The sequence below is a fragment of the Myripristis murdjan genome, chromosome 16, assembly GCF_902150065.1.
Source record: "Myripristis murdjan chromosome 16, fMyrMur1.1, whole genome shotgun sequence".
In the NCBI taxonomy this organism is placed as follows: domain Eukaryota; kingdom Metazoa; phylum Chordata; class Actinopteri; order Holocentriformes; family Holocentridae; genus Myripristis; species Myripristis murdjan.
The window spans coordinates 13,577,776-13,593,320 of NC_043995.1; positions in this window are offsets into that span (position 1 = coordinate 13,577,776).

Here is a 15,545-nt window from a genome sequence, read left to right on the forward strand (position 1 = left end):
ATCAATTAGATTGTTTACCTGTCAAAGTTGGAATGGAGGCCACGCCACTGTAACAGTCGCTCATCATTTTCACTCCAGCACTGTCACCTGCTCTCCTCCCGTTATTCAATTAATGCAATTGAATACACAGTTGTGATATAGCATCTTTTTACAGTAGGGGTTTATTTGACCGTGCTCACTCTCTTTTTGTGGTATACTCTAACCATATGGAAAGCTGCCCTTGATTCTCGTGTAAAAAGGTTTGAACTAACGAGATAAAAGCCCCACACAATGTGTGATATTTGCTGGTTATGACCATAGGCCAGGCAGTATAGAGCAGATCCATTAGACATGAAAGGAAAACTGTGCACATGACTGTACTGCTGTAATTCAAATCAACCCTGCATATGACTATGCTACCAGAGTTCAAAAAAAGCCCGCATATGGCTGTGTTACATTAATTCAAATAATGTCATGATCACAAACAAAGGAAATCAGAGCACTAGGTAAACATATTCATTATGGGGTGTACTCTCCGTTTGGTGGAGTGATGTTGAAAAAGCAAGTACTGCATTCGTGTTTCCAGCACTGTAAAGATGCTTGAGGTTATAGTGGCAGCGGTGTGCCGTGTACCTAAGGGGAGGCTATCAGCTGGAGGGAATCTGTCTTTTTAGTAGACGGCAAGAGCTGTAGCAGCTGTACAAATTAACAGCAGCTGTTTTTGACATGAGAGTCATGTTAATGCACAGGTACAACAATAAAACCGACTTCTAGAACAAACTGTTTTGGCTTAGTGGAGATTTTAAAAGTTGGTGGGGGGATAGTTGAGTTGTTCATTCAGTTGAGTGTGGATTAAAAGTTGGTCTGGACCAGAGATGCTACTTTTCAGTAATTGTACATAACAGCAATCTGAAAACCACTCAAGCTGACCTACTTATGGGGCTCAGAAACTTTTTTATCCTGCAGCCAACTCTAAAAATAACCCTGTGGCCAGTTTTAGATCCATCTCAATGGTAACCCTGACAGTTTTACAGAGTGCCAGTGACAGAGTCCTGTTAAGCAGCCGCAGTCCACAGCAGCTTAAACACTGTTCACCGTATCGCTGTACTGTCTTTTCAGTCCTCTCTTTCCATTGTGACTACAGTATTATTTCAAGATTAGTAGACAATGCTTTGGCTGTTTTCATAGTGCATGACAATGGGCATGCATGGACACAGCTATATAGAAGACAATGTCACTGTTTTGATGTGATTTCACCACAGATTGTTAACATCAATAACATTAACATCAGCGAACTGAAATCCTCCGGCATATACGCAACATAATAGCCATGCAACTCACCCACTGCGTATGCAAAATCTTTGCATTTCCTTGTTTAGCTACAGTTGGTTATTGAGCTTTGTGAGGATGATCAATGTGAAGTAGCTTCCCTTTAATCATTTATTGTGAATGGCAGTAGAATGATTCTCTGAACAAATTGGTTTCATGTCCAGGCAAAATCACATGGAGTTTTTGTGTTCTCTTTTCTCTCCTTCTTTTCTTTTTTGTGTCATTGTGCGGATATTCTCTCTTGCTGTACGCATCGCTCCTTTAAGATGATTTGGAATTAGAGGCTTTTCATACAGCACATATTATGTAGCTTGGTGGGACTCCATTAGCCTGAATCAAAGAGGACAGCAGCCTGCATGGAGCCACACAATACTGTGGCAGTCTGTGTTTCAGCAAATAAATAACAAATCCGCCGCTTACTGTACCAGCCAATGCAAACTAACTAATTAAAAGATGAAAGGAGGACATCTTCCTAGCAGTTTGATGATGCATTTTGGTAGAATGGTAACATTGGGATATCAAGCACTTGGCCAAAATTGAGTCTGACGCTAATAAGGATCTAGACCAGCTAACAGTCTTGATTTTGGTGTACAGGGGATGCCCAATCATAATCTGCTGGTGAAGAGAGAGTACAATTAGGGCCAAAGTCTGGTCCCAGAGCTGACTTTGGCCTGTGGGAAGACTAAACTGGGGTCTTCACCGAGCCTGTGGTCTCCTCCCTCTCCCCCTCTCTCCACCTCCTCTCCTCCAGTATTCCTTCTCTCCTCTCTGAGCATCTTGGGAGCGTTGAGCTCAGACAGCGGGATTAGTCAAGGATCCATCTTGAGACGCAGATAATGTTTTGCGCACAGACTCCCCTGCTCTCCACTGGCTTCTGCCTCACTGATTAGAACTCAAAACTGCACCAGAAATGGCTATTTGTTCTTGAGCTGTGTTTTTTTTTTTCTTCCTCGGTCTTTGTCGAGCTGTTTTTGTCAGCTATCCCTCTAATTCAGTTCAATAACGAGTCACAACTAGGTCAAGACAATGCTGCAGCCAGCAGCATCTTAGTCTCAGAGCGGACTAACAGCAACATGGAAGAGCCACGGGGCTGTTTAAATATGCCCTCTGGTCTTTTCCCTCTCACACTGTCTAAATGGCTAAAAGTGGGTGGCGCTGCTACAAGTTATGGTACTCCACAACGTATGACACTTTTAGGGTTTGTTTGAGCAGCAGTGCCTTTACCTAACACAAGCAACTTTTTTTTCTTCCCTGACACTTGGAGAAGCATAAGTTCAGTGCGCAGTTCCCTTATGGCATGTGCGTAACACACACCTTAACAGTTGTGCAGTTGTAGTTGATGTGAGGGAGTGTGTGCTTGCTGCCTCACCTGCCTGTCATTGTGAGTGACAGAGGAAGTGGGGAGGGGGGGATTCAAGAGCCCAGCAGCTGGCTTCACACCTGCAGAATCATACACACACGCACACACACAGACACACACACAGACACACACAGACACACACACACACACACACACACACACTCACTCACTCACATTGGGGACCATCACATTGCCTCCTTCTTTGTTAGCATACAGTGACGCTTGACAAATAATTTATTTGCTCACTCTTGTTTTGCCATTTCCTTCTGGCAATTTGTTGTTGCTTATTTCACCTGAAATATTTTCTATGTGTTTATATTCAAAAACAGCAAAGATAGAATTATACCAAGAAACTCATCACGTCCCATATGATGTGTTTCCAATAGTAAATCGTCTCTAGTCTGCACCTCATTATAATCTATGTGGAGTAGCCGAGTACCGCTGTAAAGATAAAGCACACTATACATAAATTTAAGTAGGCAGGTTTTTGGCCTACACTGACATTCCTGTTTATTCTCCACTTAAACTTTAGAATTATTTAAATGATGCAAGTTGACATTTAAATATTACTAGTCTCCATTTGCGCACATGAAACAATTACATGTTTTTGTGTGATTGTCAAGAGGGGTGAAAAAGAGCCTCAGTTCCCGCTGTTACACACACAGGCGCACACATATGAGCACTACACACACACACACACACACACACAGAGTGTTGAGGCAGGGCCTGAGCAAATTTAATTTAGAGACGTTCTCTCCTTCCCTCCACATCCTGGGCTTTTAAGACACTGAAGTGACTGTTCTACGCCCGTGTAAAAGAACCCCATTATCAAAGCATTAAGATATGATTAAACTGACATTTTCTTAAGAAAACGAAAAGAGTTGGGAATAAAGGGAAGGAGAGAACTACATACTCCAGATCTTATCGGAGAGGCGGGGGGGACAGGGGGTATACATACTGATCTTTGAAGCAGCTTATTACAGAGCAAGCTAAGAAGACAAGCACAGTGGTGTACTGATCAGAGGTATGCAAGCCAAATGCACCTGCTAGATTTCACTATCATTCACAGGGTGTCAGTCAGTGGTGAGGCCCCTGACGCCGGTGCAACCTGAACGCTTCTGTGATCACGCTGCAAAGAATATCCACCTTAACAAGTCTCTTAATCCAATATCTGGTCTAAAAATCTGATATTCTTTATAATAAATTAGAATCTGCGTATAGGTGAGGTCATTTCAGTTGATTACAATTGAATTTTCCTTTTTTTTTCTTCAGTTAAATGTTATATTTGTGGTACGATCTGCCGTATTTCAAGATACTAAGACTTGTTTCTGGACACCTGACAAGAGGCAAAAAATTCACTCCATTCACTTCATTCAAGTAAAATATTAAAACAAGTTGATTTTGTACTGGAAACAGGGCATATTATGTCACCGCAGTGGCTGTTTTTGTCACCTGTTTTATTAAAATCAAGTTTTTAAAAGTGAAGACTAGCCTGAATAACTTGTTAAAAAGGATATTTTTTGCAGCACTGGCCAGAGAGGGGAAGAGGCACCCTTTCCACTTGTCTTTCATCATCTCCACCGACAAAATAAAGCCGATATGGGGGCCTAGAGGTGCATGAATGCAAGGATTTTCTTCTGAGGCTTCCAACTGAAGCTGAGGTATGCTCAGCATGTGATGTGAAATGTGTATGATATTTGAAAGGCATCACGCAATCAGAATGAGGGAAAAGCTTTCTGGCATAATTGTCTTTTGGCCACAGACATAACGCACAACACTTTGCAGCCTCTCTCATACAGATATTTCAAACAAATAAAACCTGACGATGACAGTCCCTCACTAATTCTTGCAAGTTTTCTCTTCAGAATTGCACATTTGTCTCTCTGTATTTGCCTATTAACTGAGTCACTGTGCCGTGTGTTTATAAGCTGTATCTGTATTTAATAAGCTATCTGTAGAGTATCATCTTCCTGGTCTGGTTTTAAAGTCAAGGATGAAGCCATCTGTGAGAACAAAAGGGTTTTTAAAGCGCCAGAAGTTTCCATGGCCAAAGTCTTGAATAAATTCATCTGGCTTGATAACATTTGTGTTTTGTTTTAGATTCCCGCATCTAAGAGGAGATTGAAAATGGAATCTTTATTTACTGTATTTATCTATCGGCTTGATGTGAAGCCAACTGCCATGTTGCACGAGGAAAACAAGCAATATACTGTCAAAAGATCTGAACCAAGATATAACAGAGACATTTTGATTTATAGTCTGATCAGCTCTCTTCTGTGTGGGAGCTGGATGCCCCCTCCCACCCTCTCTTATAATTATCCCATCTCTTTCTCGTTCAGTCCCCGTCCTTCCCTTTTTTTTTTTGTTTCTTTTTTTCATTTCTTTCACTTGTGCTTTCTTTCTCTCTCTCTCTTTCTCGTTGCCTCAGCTTCTCTTCCTGTACCTCCTCACCCTCCCTCTCCTCCACCTCCTAAACCCAGTGGATTCTCTCATCAGGGGTCTGGTTTGAGCTGTATCATCATCCAACTATTGGGAGGGGGAAACTAAGAGGGAAGATGGCATCAAATAACTAATCAAAAGGAATCAGTGAGCAACATAACATAAAACAAAACTCCCCCTTCCCCTCCCAAGACTCTTTCCTTCCTTGTTTCACAGATTGGCAAGGGGTGGGGGGGTAAAATGTGCATCAGTGTGATGAGTGGCAAAATGTGTAGCGTTGTTGCTGATTTCCACAGCTTCACTCAACACACTCCTGCTGAGTTAATAAATCTGACCTCTGCTTAATTAAAATAACAGACCATCCTCCACTGAGAAAAAAAGGAAGCAGTTTGAGAATTATTCCAACTAATCGCTAATTAAGATTTAGCAAAAAACAACAAGAAACCTGTCGAGGAGGACGTATCTATTTTTAGAGCGTTCAAGAGAGGAAGGAGCAGTGCAGAGAAGCTGCGTTTTGGACAAGGCAGTCACAAGCAAACGGAAGCCACCTCAGGAGGGAGTGATGTTGCTGCTGCTCTCAGAGGCTGAATGGGTAGAAACCTTGTGTTGTGTGTGTGTGTGTGTGTGTGTATGTGACAAATACAGGGAAACTACTGGAGATGATACATGTATTACTGCTTTGGCTATAGCACAGCTGTGACACAGAAAAAAAAAAGATAATCTCCTAAAACGGCTAACCCAACAAGAAAATAATCACATATACAAGTACTTATTTAGGATCTGAAGGCAATTCACCCTTTTTCCAAGGAAAGACTCGTAGCATTGCTTCATTAATTGCTAATTTTGTACTGTTGCTCTTTTGACCAAGTAAGGTGAACGAGGCCAGAAATACAGTCACAACATAATGATTGTAATAACTGCGGCTGTCCTCTCTCTAGTCTTGAATCTTGGCCCCTGCTGCCGTGAGGGCTGTAATTCTACAGCAAGGAGTGTTAAGAGGATATCATTATCATGTGTTTTCCGAGTAAGCTGCAGATTTGGTTAAATATAGTAGCTTTTTGTTTCCTCTTCTTTTCATTTGTGCATTAAAGCTGGGTCAAGCCGACCCCTCCCATGGCAATTCTCTCAAATCGAGCCGCCAAAGCGCCTCCTCTGCCACAAACGTAGCCAATATCGATGCCATGCTCAAAAACTGATTGAAAAGAGACTTACATGTTTCAAAGCATGCTGGGAATTGGGGGCCAGGCGAAAGCCCAAAGTATTAAAGCTTAGATAGTCACCAGTATGCTATAAAAAGGCAGCATATGCCCACAAATCCTACAGTGTACAAATCAGTGCATGTAAACTGTGATTCTGAATATATTAAAAAAAAATATACATGTATCAAAACATTTTTGTAAGAGATGCAATGAATTTCTATTTCATTTTATTTTTATATTTTTGTGGTACTGAAAACCTCCATCTTTGCCTTTTGTATTCACACTAAATGGATTTGGGACAAACAAATGCACAATGTTCATCTTTATATATTTTGAAATAAAGATATATAAAGATATATAAATATATATAAAGACAGCATTAAAAACTAAATAAATGCTCACTTAAGGTCATCTGCTACATGGAGACACAAATGATTATAATACAACTGAAAATGGAATTTTGAATTTTCTATTAATATGAATGAAACTTTTACCATTATTAATGAATTGGTTTAGTGGAGTGAGCAATTTATTTCAATTATTCTAAAACCTCTCAGGTAATTAGGTCAAGGCAATGAAAACATTTGTGATGTGATCACTTGATTGTAATTTCAAATGAATTACATTTTGAAGGACACAGGAGAATTGGCACGGCGTAAGAGGAAGACAATGCTGGGTAATTTGGTTAGTGAAAGTGTGATTTTATGAATCCCATTTTTGCTCTGTGATATTCAAAGAACTCTTCAGAAAGTATCAACAACTGATTTGTGAGAAGAGATTTTTAATTAGTGTAAATGAATGAGTAAAAAGTGGCTCAATTTTTTGAGTTGATATCCGTAGTTTATCAAAAGCTGATAAAAAAAATAAAAACCCATTCATCCAAATCCCTGAAGACTCCCATTGTTATCTCAATATACTGTTCTTCTCTAAATCTGAGTGCATGATAGAGATTCTGGGGTGAAGTGTGGCGCTGCGCAGTACGTTTGCATATTTATTCAGCTGTCATATCTATCTGAGCGGATCATCAGAGGAGATAAACTAAAGAGATGAGGGAATAATGGCTCTTGCTGAGAGGCTGTGGAGAGATACAAGCATATTCCTGAAAACACCAGGAACTGGGTAAACAAAAATGTACTCTACAAAGCCCTGGAATTCAAAATGAGCAGCAATTGATGATGGTGATGATGGTGATGATAATGATGATGAAGATGCCAGTGAATGAAAAATGAATGAAGGAAAGTTTTAAGAACCAACAGTGTCAAGAAGGCAGCGTTGCTAACTTTTCTTCCCTGTTACTGAAATAGCTGCTTCAAAAATGGAAAATTACCCTGACTTCGTTTTTTGGCAGGATTCCTAAGCATGATATTCAGAGCAGAGGCATGCATTATTTACCAACGACTTTACTGCTTTATGCCAGACATAGATACAAACACTGACCTGCTTGTATGAAATAAATAATGTGAGGATTTATTTTTAGGTGGATGCGATGCCCTGCAGTGCAGGATGGCTACAATGTGCTCCAAACACTGTGCAGCCTTTGTAGAATATGTTCCTGAAAAGAACACAGACCCTGACATTTAGTGAAAGAAGCCTCTAAGGTCATGCTGTTGATACCTCTTGTGAAAAACCAAATTAAACATTATCAGGGGAGCAGGGAGACTCACAGAAAATGTTCTCTTCGATTTACACTAGATAAATGTAAATATCACTCTTTCCTTTCTGAACAGGATGTATATTGCTCTCGGCACTTGTTGAAAACACTGACCTTTGGTGTCACCCTCCCTTTGGTTGCTCATCACTGTAACGCTTAATGGACATTCATCTACAAGCAAGGGTGTCATAGGGCTCCCATATCATCCATCCCTCAATGCATATGCAAGCCCACTCAGTGAGGACAGTATAGGACAGTTAATTGAAGCAACATCCAGGAAGTGACAGAGGACGCTGGGTGGAAATGCTGCTCAATGGTGCCATCTAGTGTCGCCTTGGGATCAGCCAAGACCGACAGCAGCTCTCCCTAGCTACTGAGGAAGTTTGGATAACAATTATCTGTTGTATTTGCATTAATGTGATTGCTTTGTCTGAAGACTCATCTGACTGCAATTATAAAGAGTAGCATTAAAACACTAATTAATTAACTCAATTGTGGGTAGATTGATTAATTCTAAACAAACATGAGATCGCAGCAGCAAATGAGCTCTGGAGTGCTGATGCATCTGGGAGTGCTGCTGCAGAAGACATTTTGATTATCTGCAGACACATGTAGTTGCAAATCTTTTAATTAACACAAATAGATAGTGGGGAGTGAGTGTGCTGTGCAGCTACCCCTGCTTGTTACTTCCCATCATAATTTGGTCAGTTTAAAAGAATGAGGGTGCGAATATGGACGATGGGTTTGAGACAGTGATCGAGAGGCAGCTCAATTATTCTGTTTCAAAGTTGTCTGCGTGTGAGTGTGTGCACGTGCATGCGGGGCAGCAGGAGGGGGGCGGAGGGGGTACATGTGCACTGTGTGTGTGTGTGTGTGTGTGTGTGTGTGTAACGAAATGGGTCTTGACATCTAAAGTCATCACACAAAAAGAGATAATCAAATTATGATCAAAACAAAACAGATGGTCACATAAATCATCCATTCACATGTTGGACTGGTGCCCCTCTTGCAGAACAATGAATCACTCCATATCAATGCCAGAATCAAAACATAAGGGCTGTTATGAATACAAAATGCTTTTCAGATTATTATTATTACGACCCTCCACAAATCAGATCGTAAGCACATTCAACATATTTGCAGACATTTTAGCCCACAATTATACCAAAAACCGGACCACAGAAGGTAAAAAAAAAAAAAAAAAAAAAAAAAGGTTATCAATTGGAAATAATAATTATTATTCCCTGCAAACTACTGATACCTTTATTATTTTAACATCTTACTGTCAGATGTCATGGGCCAGCTTCCTATTTAATAAAAATGACTTGTTAAAGTGCACTTTCTCTTCTTATTGATTTCCTTATATCAGCAGTCTCTCGCAGATTGAAGACTTTACTGAACAATATTCAGTTTTTCAGTGGAAATGCATGCATGTACCTTCCACATCCATAAAATCCTGAACTCCTGAACTAGATTTAAAAAGGGAGCAGTCAGTCAAAGCTCCCTTTCTCAATGTGCTGTCAGCATCTGCACATGCAGAAAAGCCTAATCAGAGAGATACCAGTAAAGTGCATGTAATACTTTAGAGATTTAATGCAGTTTTTAATTGGATAGAGGCCCATTATTTTTCAATACAGAAGGGGCACTGAGGCACATAAAGCTCTTGAATATTTTTGCAAATCGTGTTCAACAGCATAATGATTAACCATGGCACTAAATTTGCCTCACAAAATGAAAAGCAAACTTCATGCAAGGCGTAATTTAATTGTTTCCCTTCACATTTTCTGCCTCCCATTGTTGGAAGCTTAACATTTTTAGAGTCTGCTGAACAGCTGCCTTGTGATGCTTGAGCTGCAACAATGTGACTGACAAATGTTTTGAAGTAGCTGCAGACTTCCTAGTGTCTTTTCATAACTAAAGTGCCAGGGAATCTTACATCAGTTCATGTCACATTCGATGCTTTGCTGCATGGATATTTATTTCTGAATTCGAGGCTGCAAATTGTTACTAAATAGAAAATTGAGTTATTTCCATATAGTTATGACTGCATTTATTACTGATGAATTAATTCTCTGTTAACCTCAGGCTTGGGCTTTTCCAGTTACATTCTGACAGTATTCACAAAATTACATAAATATGTAGAATATTTTGAAATGAAAAAAAAAAAAAAAAAAAAAAAATCATCATAAGCCTAAATCAATACCTGCAACAATCTTCAAAAATGCTGACAAATATTTCGCCATATTGATAGCATTTTAAAGACAATTAAAAAAAAAAACTCTGCCTTATTATGATCTATATTTTTGATAATAACACACCCCAAAATCATGCAAACTTTTTTTTTAATTCAATCAAATATTTTAGCAATCATAACTGCACTAGTCTCCTTTCCATTTGTCTCCTCAACCTGAGGAGAACACTGCCATCTGGGCTACAATTAGTGGAAATGCAATCTTAAACCATGAGCTGGTCTGCATGAATATTCTGTTCATTTTTAACTCTTACTGCACCATCAGATGAAAAGAACGATGAATCTGTCAGGTAAATGATTCACAGGAAGAGGCTCACTGTGATGTACATCACCTCATCATTTGTTTGAAAAGAGACGTGTGTAATTAGGGCAGGTAATAATACTTCAGAAACACGGTGATGTTAAAATCCCCTACCTTTAATCTAGTTAGATAAAAGGAAAGCGTAAATGTAAAAGGCATTTTGTGGGACCAAAAACAAAGTAAGCAATAGAAAAGGCTGACAACATTAGATTTGAACGATGTCAAATTAGATTAGAGGGCAAAGAGAATGAGGGGAAAAAAATACTTTCATTTTCCAAATGGAAAAATCTGTTCTGGTTTAGCAAAAGAAAACAATTAAAGAGGTGGAAGACTGACAGAATGATAGATGCATCAAAATCAGGGGTCTACCCTCTTCCTTTTCTGTTTTTCCAGATTTTTAACTCTGGTAGCATTAAAGCCTCATCTGCTGTAGCTGCAGTGTGATGTGTGAAGTTTACCACAAACAAACCCCTCTCTGCCTGAGCACTGATAATCTGCTTGAGCATTATCTTATGTCACTTTCCACTTTCTGTGCATGGTATGCCCTTCTAATGCCAGAGTTTTACCATGTCGACACTTGGAGTTGTGCACGCTGGATTTTATTTCAGTAGGAAAGAAACTGACATCTCTGTTGGTTTGTAGTGCTGGTAGAGGAAATAAAAAATGATAACAACAGCCTTCCTCTAAATCCAGCGGAATGGCAACTTTCCTCATTCAGCAACACAGAGAATGTTGAGGAGATGCCATTGCTGCCTCATTGGTTTTTCACTCCCTCTGATTACTCCTCTCATCTTATGTAAATCCTCTTAAGTCACATGTTATTGTTTATTGCAACTGTGAAGGTTAGGTGTTCCTAAGCCCTGTGCGCTCGCTTATCTCACCAGCGCATGCATCTTTGTCTCTCCAATGTGTCTTGTTTTCGTAATACACTAATGGATGAGAAAAGTTGTCTGGACTGATGCGGTGCCGACAACCAATCCACTGCAGTAAAATGCTAATCTCTCCCAGTGGCTAACAACTCTTCATGAAAGAGAGGCAGTTGCATGCTCCAGGGATATCACAGCGTTATCTGAAGTCGGGTGTTTTTTGTTGGAATTTTTTTTTTTTAATAAAATATTTAAACAAATCTGACATACACAATCTGTTTTTTGACCAATCAATCCTCTTGCTTCTGCATAATGATCATAAAGTGGTTTTGTTTGAACTGGGGGCTGAAGTCATTGTCTCTTTATTTATTGGTCCAAGATTTGCCTCCCATGACGGTATGAAAAACATACCTTGCCACAGCAGCATACAATGATAATCTGATGGAGACAGCGTGCCAAAATGTGTTAGTCATGACCCAAAGATAATAAGGTTGCATAACTGAGGTGGCATCCCTTCTCAGGCTACAGATTACTGTCATAAAGTTTCTTAAGGTTTAAGGTTTCAGTGTGCATGGCATAAATACCTTTCATGACACCATACTGAAAACATTATGAGGAAAAATCACTGTTTTAGTGGAGGAAAACTTAAGAGACTCAGGATGCACTTTCTTGGTGCTCCATAACTGTAAAACCCCATTAGCATTCAGAGAATAAAGAGATCAAGCATCATTTTCAGGTCACATGACCAAATAAACATCAGCACCGTTCAAACATATAGTAGGTTTTGAACAGTATGGATTTTAGAATACTGACGCCAATAAATTTGTACTGAAGTAACGGTATACAGCTACAATGATTCAGTGTTTCTCCACAAAATTCTATTCATGTCAGGTTTGAAAAGCCTCTGAAGCAGTATTTAGACCTTCATGGGACACAAATTCTCTATTGAACCTCAGACTAATCAAATTGTCTCAGGGTTATGGTAGGAAAACTCTGGGATACGTGAGTCCTTCAGATGAGAAACTAATTTACAAAAACAAACAAACAAACAAACAAAAAAAAACACTAGTTAGCAAATAGTTAAATTAATTAATTAAAACATGCAAAGAAAATTTAATGTAAGGTGCTACGCACTATTTTTAAGCAGCTGTGGTCAGAAAGGGAACTCCATTTTATTGGCAGTGACTGGCTGATATCCATATTTAATAAAAGGTCTAACATTAATATGTAGGTGTCCATCTCACTCCATAAAATAATGCTTCAGAAGAATAAAATAAATAATGTCAATTCCAAGACAAAACAGTTTTGCCATCATGTACATATGATGCAGCATGTCTTTGTCATGTTGGACCATCCATTCAAACAAAGTATTGTATATTTTTAGCACCCCAGTTTTATACCTATGTTTCTATCATAATGATACACTTGAAATTTGACATTTATAGAAATTATATTTTTCCTGGGTATGCTGCTGTTTAAAGAAAGGATTCAAACACCCTTGTTTTTTAATATACTTTTTCAAATTAACAAAAATTATTCAAGTTTATTGTGTTTGGTATTGTTTACCTCATTCTGTCCCTGAGTATTTGGCCATCATGCCAGGTTGCAGTGGAGTAAGGTTTATCAAAAACCTCTGATAGATCCACAAATTGCATGACCTTTTTGATATTTGGAGATATAGGATGCACACACACACACACACACACACACACACACACACACACACACACACACACACACACACACACACACACACACACACACAAATTTAAAACGAGTTAGCTCAAATTTTCCCATGGCAGATGGTTCACTTCACCCTCTGATGATCTAAGGAAACAACATAGCTTTTGGCTTATTTATTATGTCTGAATGCATTTTTCCTACCTACCACTCAGCCATTCGTTTCCATTAATTTCAGTACAGCATGAAAATAAACTCTATATATGGTTGTGTAGTGATTCAGTTTAATGCTTGGACTGAAGTAAAAAATATAAACATCTTCTGGTGTATTCAAATGCTGGTGGGAAGGTCCAACATCTGGGCCTTTCAAACTGGCTGCCAAACAGCACACTGCATTCACACAGTAGTTGGTAAGGAATCAAACCAAGAAAACAAACAATAAACAAATGCAGAAGTTGAGAAGAGTTTAATGTTGATTTGGCTAATTTAAAAAGTCTGATTTTCTAACAAAGATGCCAATAAAGATATGGATTTGGAACAGTTTGTTGGATAATATGTATGGAGGACAGACGAGATGATGTAGGAGGGAAGGAAGGTGGGTCGGGGATGAAGGGACAGAGGGGTGAATGGTGAGAGATGAAGGCATGTAGGAAAAAAATCAGGGTTGAGGACAGATGGATGGAGGAGTACATCAATGCACCGGTGTCAGCTGGTGGCAGGAAGGTAGGAGGGAACCAGGGGAGTTGAGACTCTGAACGGGGGAGCCGTCTCCTCATGCAATCCGATAAGATTGAGTCCCCAAAAAGACTTTAAGTGGCAAGATGGGTGTGGACATTTTGTGATGTCATTCTGATCATTGCAGATATAGGTAAGGTATGCTGAAGAAGACCAACGGCCAAGAATTTTAATGATGTGGTCAGGGATTCCCTGCCAAAAAAGCAGTGGAGGTGGGGGAGCTTGGGGGATATTCCAGATCTGGATAAGATCTGGCAAATGTGATGGTGAAACCAGAAGTGTGTGGCCATTTTACCCTTCTCTGAAACTGACTGAGTTTTGTGCAGAAGCTTGACTGGCTTGTCTTGAGTTTATGTAGTCACGTATAAGGATCAACCTTGAGGGATAATTTGTATGGCATCGTCGAGGTGGCCTGGCAGCAGGAGCAGAGTAGTTCCCTTAGCAAAACAAAAATTGAACAATTAGTCTTTTGATGCATCTGCGAGCCAGAAGTAAATTTGAAATGAGTAAAGAAATCCAGAGGATTTTGTCAGTAGGCAGGGATGCATTGGGTGAGATGGAGTCAAGGATGATGCTGAGAAATTCTCCAGGGATGTGCTGGGGCCATCCTTTTTCTCTGAGGAGAGAGGAACTCCAAGTTCAAGGAATGCCGAAGTCAGAGTGGTGAGACTGTATGATGGGGGTGTAGATGGTGGCAGGACGACAAGATGGATGAGATCCGGGGAGTTTGTAGTTGTTTCTCAGGATCCAACAGAATGCTTCAGCTAAAGAGAGCGAAAGAGTGAATATTTTTGGGCTGCTCTTGCACCCCAAGGTCAGAGGCACTGCAAAGAAGTATGCACCCTTCCATATAGGAGGATAGGAGGGACTTTGAAAGTGCTGGCAATGTCTACCTTTGACAACCAGGATCCTTGGCCTGCGACGTGGACGAGGGATATGGTGTGATCGATTGCTGCATAGTGCATGGAAAAGTCCAGGCTGGGAATTAGGCTACTGATGCTTGGGACGGTGGAGCCATCGGGGGTTGTGACTTGTTTGTTTAGAGGTGAGGCATGAATCAGAGACATGGTGAGAGGGCATACTGTGCACTGATGAATGGTGCACCATACAGATCACAATTCAGAGAAGGGTGGAATGCAAAAACGTAAAAATATAGCTCAGGACCTATTGTTTTCCAGTATGTTCCTTGGTTGTATTGCTACAGCTTGAAATGCAAAAGAGCATGATATGGAAGTGTAGACTCTGGTGCCACTGAACAGTCATTAACAACAAGGCAACTTTACATACACCTCACCTGCTGTTGTGAAAATGATATGTTTTTTTTTTTGTTTCTTTTTTTGGCAAATTTGTAAAACACACAGCTATGACAAATACAGTCAACAGAGCAAACACATGTAGGGAAGGAGAAAGACAGCTTATTTTCGGATTTTCATTTCAGAACAGGAAATCGATTGATGCAAAGGTTCACAGATTCTCCGGCCATGGTTGTTGCCAGCAAAAATCTGACAGACTGTGGTTTGTGTAGCTTTGCTGCTAGCCAAATAAAAATCCATTTGAGTCCATTTGGGTCATCATTTGTTTTCCACTTTCCTGCAGCAGAATAAAAAAAATGCATGGCCAAACCATACATGGATCCATGACCTACACATGTAACTCTCAGTTGAATTCATCAAGTTCAGTTATACTCTCTGGGGCTTGTTGGGAATTGTAGGAAGCTGAAGAAGCAGTGGATGAACCAAGCCGAGGGAATGCACT